This window comes from Triticum aestivum, chromosome 4B (genome assembly GCF_018294505.1).
Source record: "Triticum aestivum cultivar Chinese Spring chromosome 4B, IWGSC CS RefSeq v2.1, whole genome shotgun sequence".
In the NCBI taxonomy this organism is placed as follows: Eukaryota; Viridiplantae; Streptophyta; class Magnoliopsida; order Poales; family Poaceae; genus Triticum; species Triticum aestivum.
The window spans coordinates 207,880,849-207,887,365 of NC_057804.1; positions in this window are offsets into that span (position 1 = coordinate 207,880,849).

Below are 6,517 nucleotides of genomic sequence, written 5' to 3' on the forward strand. Positions count from 1 at the left end.
TAGTATAACTGGAGGCGTTTGCACATCGACCCAGATGTCGATATTACCTTCTATATTATCTTCCGGACGAATATCAAAGGTGATAACCATATCAGGCTGAATTGCATAAGCCTTGCATAGTGCTTGCCAAGTTTTGCATCCAAAATAGGTGTAGGTGTCTGCGTTGTATAATTTTGCATGGAAAATACGACCATGCTCGGTCTTCAAGTAAACTCTCTTTACCACCATAGTAGTTTTCATAGGACTGAAACCTATCTTATCCAAAACAAAAAGTCTTGCATGGCAGGGGATATGCTAGTAGAATAGTAAAAAAATTAAATTATAAGTGGAAGCAAATGAAGAAGATGTCATGCTTAATTACGAAAAAAGACTTGTTGTTGTGACTTACTGTATCCACTTCGAAGTTCTCGTCCAGCTTGATGCTGAAGTGCCTATCATCATCTAGGAAGATTCTGTCACATAGGTCGCGCTTGTCTTTCACTGCCAGGAAAAGGCCTCCTAGTGGCGCACCAGTTTTGCCTACTAATGGCGCACTACTGGTGCGCCAATAGCACCACACCATTAGAATTAAATACTAATGGCGGACCCCTGGGGGCCATTAGTATATCCCACCGTGCGCCATTAGTATGCCTCCCTGGGGGCCATATTTACCCATGTGCTTTGGCATACTAATGGCGCACTAGTGGGTGATGTGCCATTAGTGTCCTTTTTGCAGTGCGCCATTAGTGTGCTGAGTGGTGTGCCACTAGTATAAATATTAGGGATTAGTTTATTTTTCTTTTCTGATATTTTCACAGGTTACAAAATATATTATTGGACAGAATATAGACAGCACCACACAGCAACAACATATTCATCAAATACAATAGAAGATTAGTCTCCGAATACAATTCATCATATTAGTCTCTGAATTCAAAAGACCGAACGAAGATAGAACATTACAAGTCTCGAGACCGCGAGTAGCGAGTTTGTCTTCACATTACAAGTTGATATCGATCATCTAAACTACCATCACATAGAAGAGAGATGCAGTCATCACGATGAGCATCATCGTGATGAAACTGGACTTCATCCGGTTCCTCTAACGCTCCCTCCTCTCTCGCGCGAGATAGCGCTCGTATCTAGATTCCGCCTCCGCCCTAGTGGTGTACCCTTTGTAACTGTTACCGTTGAAACGGTGAACCTGTCTCCGACACTCCTCCCAGTCATCTTAGACTCCGGGAACCTTACCCTTATACACGACATATGATGACATCTCTATGCACTAGCCAAACAAAACATTAGTAGCAATTCACAGACAATACATAAGCAATATATAATTATGCAACAAAAGGATCGGAAGAGAAAAGCAAGACACTAATAGCACGATTCATGGTCCTACTAATAAATAGCATCGATTACATCTAAGTTGAATGACTGTCCAAACCAAAGAGACATACAAGTTCATCAAAGTTTAATTACAACATGAGATAATCGATGTTTGAGAACTACACATAGCATCACTACTTTCGACTCAACTTAGGGACCAGAGCGCGGATGAAGCCGCCGTCTCTCGTGATGGTCATGAAGTCACGGGCGTTTTCAGCCTGCATTTGTAGCGTTGTGTCTATATCAATGTTGGACGGTTGATATCTCAGGTAGAACTGCCCCGAGGTACGAAGGACATCTTGATGGATGATTTCTGCAAACTCCGACTGGATGCGGAAGAACTCTTGTCTGATGTCCGCGTCCTGGATTGTCGATAAGCATGCGGCCCAATCTTTGAGATTATTTGGTAGCAGAAGGTGATTATGGTCCCGTACGATCGCCCGCATGTGATGGAGGGCATAGTAGGCATCCTTCTGACCACCAGGTGGCTGCTTGATGCAGGGGAACATCGTATTGTGGGTGAATATGTGCTTGATGTACTTACAAATTGGCCTGCTGAAGGTGCCTCCAGATTGGGCATAGACGGGGAGAACATCATCAAGAACTTTCTTGATATTTGTGTAGTCTATCTTCGACTTACGGTCCGAGTCGAAATACGTGGCCATGGAATATTTCGGGCTTAAGGGGATGAGTGTGCAATGTGTGTCACTGCACAAAACACAGAATGTTAGAAAAAAAGAACGATCGAAATCTATGAAATCATATGTTACGGGGCGGTGAGGGGATGACTTACTCGGGAAAGTAAGGCACGACGAAGTTATCCTTATCTGGGTTTGCCAGAATGATGCCTTCGAGGTGTGAACTCGCGACTTGCTGGTCCCCAGCGCTGCCCAAGATCTTGGCACACATGTATAAGGGGTCAACTATCACGATGTACGTGGTCTTGTCTCTAATGATCCGCATCTCCATACTCAGCGAAAATAGCCGAACGAAGGTGTAGTGCAGCGGATGAAGGTTAAACATAGCGAAGATGTCATCAAACCACAGGATGATCGTACCCCCGATGGTGCTATCCACAAGCGCTTGCCCTCTGGCACCTTGGCCACGAAAACCGGGTATGACACATCATTCTGGGAGAGACGCCGCTTCTCCAAAGAAAGAACACTGTCATCCAGACTCCGCATAGCACCGGTTGCAGCATTGAGCAGATTTGTCGGTAGCATCGGCCTACCCGCCACATGCACCCTCCTCGAGATATCCTTAGGTGAAGGTGGCCTGTCTTGAGCACGGATCGTACTCGGTGCTGGCTGGTTCGCACCCTTGTTACTCATTCTTTTCTGTCCCTTCTTCTTCTCCTGTATTGGGATGGAGTTCTGCTCACAGACCGCCATCTTGAGTGTGTTGAGGCTGATAATATTTCGCACCTCGGCTATCTGAGGCTCGGTGAAGGCAGCAGCTGGAGGCGTCTCCTGAGAACTGAACACCAGACGACGCCTGAGGGAGTCCTGGATTAGGGGGTATCCGGACAGCCGGACTGTGTACAACGTCCGGACTATTGAAGCGTGAAGATACAAGACTCAAGACTTTGGCCCGTGTCCGGATGGGACTCTCCTGTGCGTGGAAGGCAAGCTTTGCGATCCGGATATTGTTGTTTCCTTCCTTGTAACCGACTCCATGTAAACCAGAGCCCTCTCCGGTGTCTATATAAACCGGAGAGGTTGGTCCTTAGAAGGCCGTTCACAATTACAATCATACCATTATAGGCTAGCTCTTAGGGTTTAGCCTCTACGATCTCGTGGTAGATCAACTCTTGCACTACCCATATGATCAATATTAATCAAGCAGGAAGTAGGGTTTTACCTCCATCGAAAGGGCCCGAACCTGGGTAAACATCTGTGTCCCTTGCTTCCTGTTACCATCAGCCTTGACGCACAGATCGGGACCCCCTACCCGAGATCCCCCAGTTTTGACACCGACATTGGTGCTTTGATTGAGAGTTCCTCTGTGTCGTCGCTGTCAGGCTCGATGGCCCCTTCGATCATTGTCAACGACGCTGTCCAGGGCAAGACTTTCCTCCCCAGATAGATCTTCGTGTTCGGCGGCTTCGCACTGCGTGCCAGTTCGCTTGGCCACCTGGAGCAGATTGATGGCTATGCCCCCGGCCACCAGGTCAGGTTCAGAAACTTGAACTATACAGCGGATATTCGCGTGGACTTGATCTTCGATGGATTCGGGCCAGCGTCAGGAGCGCTGAAAAGTCTTGATGATCATGGCTTAGACCTTCTGTCAGACGATGCTCGGGATATCACCCCGGCAGAAGCCTCGGATTTAAATCCGGGGCAGGTTGCGTTGCCTAAGGACTGAGGGCTGGACCCCGCGCTGCAGGTCGTAACCTCATCGGCGATGGAGCCGAACACAGGCCTCACTTCTGAGGTAGCCTGTGACTCCAGACCCCCGGATTCATATCCGGTCGTAGGTTCCAGTCCGCGCATCCCCGAGCCCGCCGAGCCTGGTTGGGCTCCGGTGTTTGAGTTCACCGCGGCAGACGTCTTTCAGCACTCGCCCTTTGGCGACATGATGAACTTACTGAAGTCTCTCTCTTTGTCAGGAGACTCTGGGCCGAACCATGTCCGGCTTGAGTGGGAAGCAGACGACGACGGAATTCGTTGCCCACCCACCACCCACTTCATTGCCACGATCGATAATCTAACCGACTTGCTTGACTTTGACTCCAAAGACATCGGCGGTATGGACGACGATGAAGGAGAATCACAGGAGCCACCGCTCACAGGGCGGTGGACGGGCACCTCCTCAAATGATATATGTATGGTGGACACTCCGAAGGAAACAAATGGCGACGAGAGAACAGAGGATAACCCCTCGGGAAGAAAAACAAATCATGGGCGTCGTCGGTGCCGCTCAAAGCCCCGCCACAGCAATACCGGCCTCAGAGATGAAAGTAATCCGGATGGCATCGAAGAAGAATGTGACCATGACCAGCTCGCCTTCGAGTAGGCCGAACAAGAAGATGATCAGGTCAGGCCAGAAGAACAGGCAATAGACGGATACCCGGAGGAGGGCAACTACATGCCCCCCTCTGAAGATGAGATTAGCCTCGATGACGACGAATTCGGCGTGCCTGAGGACCCCGTGGAGCAGGAGCGCTTCAAGCGTAGGCTTATAGCCACTACAAGGAGCCTGAAGAAGAAGCAGCAGCAACTCCAAGCTGATCAAGACCTGCTCATAGATAGATGGACTAAAGTCATGGGAGCCGAGGAACATGGACTCGAGCGCCAAACGGCTGACAGGCCACCCCGTGGCCAGGATAAAACGGCATATCAGCCCGAATACCAGCCCACACCCCCACGCCGATACACTATGGCCCAGGGCAACAGGCAAGACCTGCAAGATATTCTGGAAAGCAAAGCAGGACAGCCAAGATCGATCTACGGATCGCGGGGGCGTGCCCCAGCGCGCGATGATGATCGTCGCGCCAGATACATCATCAACAAGTCCGACCAGGCCGAACACACCAACCCTGACCAATTCAAACTACGTAGCCATATAGCCCGGCACAAAGGCGCCGCACACCCCCTCTGCTTCATCGACGAAGTTACGGATCATGAATTCCCAGAAGGGTTCAAACCTGTAAACATCGAATCATACGATGGCACAACAGACCCCGCAGTATGGATCAAAGATTTCCTTCTCCACATTCACATGGCCCGCGGAGATGATCTACACGCCATCAAGTATCTTCCCCTTAAGCTCAAAGGACCAGCTCGGCTCTGGCTGAACAGCCTACCAGCAAATTCCATTGGTAGTTGGGAAAACCTGGAAGACGCATTCCTCAATAACTTCCAGGGCACATATGTGTGACCACCAGACGCCGATGACCTGAGCCACATTACTCAATAGCCCGGAGAGTCAGCACGGAAATTCTGGAGTCGGTTCCTTACTAAAAAGAACCAAATAGTCGACTGTCCGGATGCCGAAGCACTGGCGACTTTTAAGCACAATATCCGTGACGAGTGGCTCGCTCGACACCTCGGCCAGGAAAAACCCAAGTCCATGGCAGCTCTCACAACCCTAATGACCCGCTTTTGCGTGGGTGAAGATAGCTGGTTGGCTCACAGCGGCACCACGCCACATTCCGACACTTTGGGCGGCCGCGATGCTAACGGCAAGCCACGGCGTAACTGACATAAGAGACGGAACAATGGCGACAGCACTGAATATACGGCGGTCAACGCCGGACTCAGCGGATCTAAGTTCGGTCAGCGGAAAAAGCTTTTCAAAAGAAAGAATCAGGGACCATCCAGCCTGGATCGCATACTGGAGCGCTCGTGAAAAATTCATGGCACCCCGGACAAGCCAGCCAACCACACCAATAGAGACTGCTGGGTGTTCAAACATGCCGGTAAGATAAACGCCGAAAACAAGGACAAGGGGTTGCACAATGACCATGAAGAAGAGCCCGGGCATCTGAATATGGGGGGGCAATAGAAATCCCCCCCCCCAGGTGAAAATGGTCAATATGATCTACGCCACTCACATCCCCAAGAGGGAACGGAAGCAAGCACTACGGGATGTCTATGCGATGGAGCTAGTCACCCCCAAATTCAACCCATGGTCAGCTTGTCCGATCACCTTTGATCATAGGGATTATCCTACTAGCATCCGTCATGGCGGCTCAGCTGCATTGATCTTAGACCCAATCATTGACGGATTCCACCTCACGCGAGTCCTTATGGACGGCGGCAGCAGCCTTAACCTGCTTTATCAGGACACAGTGCGCAAGATGGGCATTGACCCTTCAAGGATCAAGCCCACCAAAACCACCTTTAAATGTGTAATTCCTGGAGTAGAGGCCCGCTGTACAGGCTCTATAACACTAGAAGTGGTCTTCGGATTCCTGGATAACTTCCGGAGTGAAGAATTAATCTTCGATACCGTCCCTTTTTGTAGTGGTTACCACGCACTGCTCGGACGAACCGCATTCGCTAGATTCAATGCGATACCACATTACGCATACCTCAAGCTCAAGATGCCAGGACCGCGCGGGGTTATCACTGTCAATGGAAATATGGACCGCTCCCTTCGAATAGAAGAGCATACGGCAGCCCTTGCGGCAGAAGTACAATGCGGC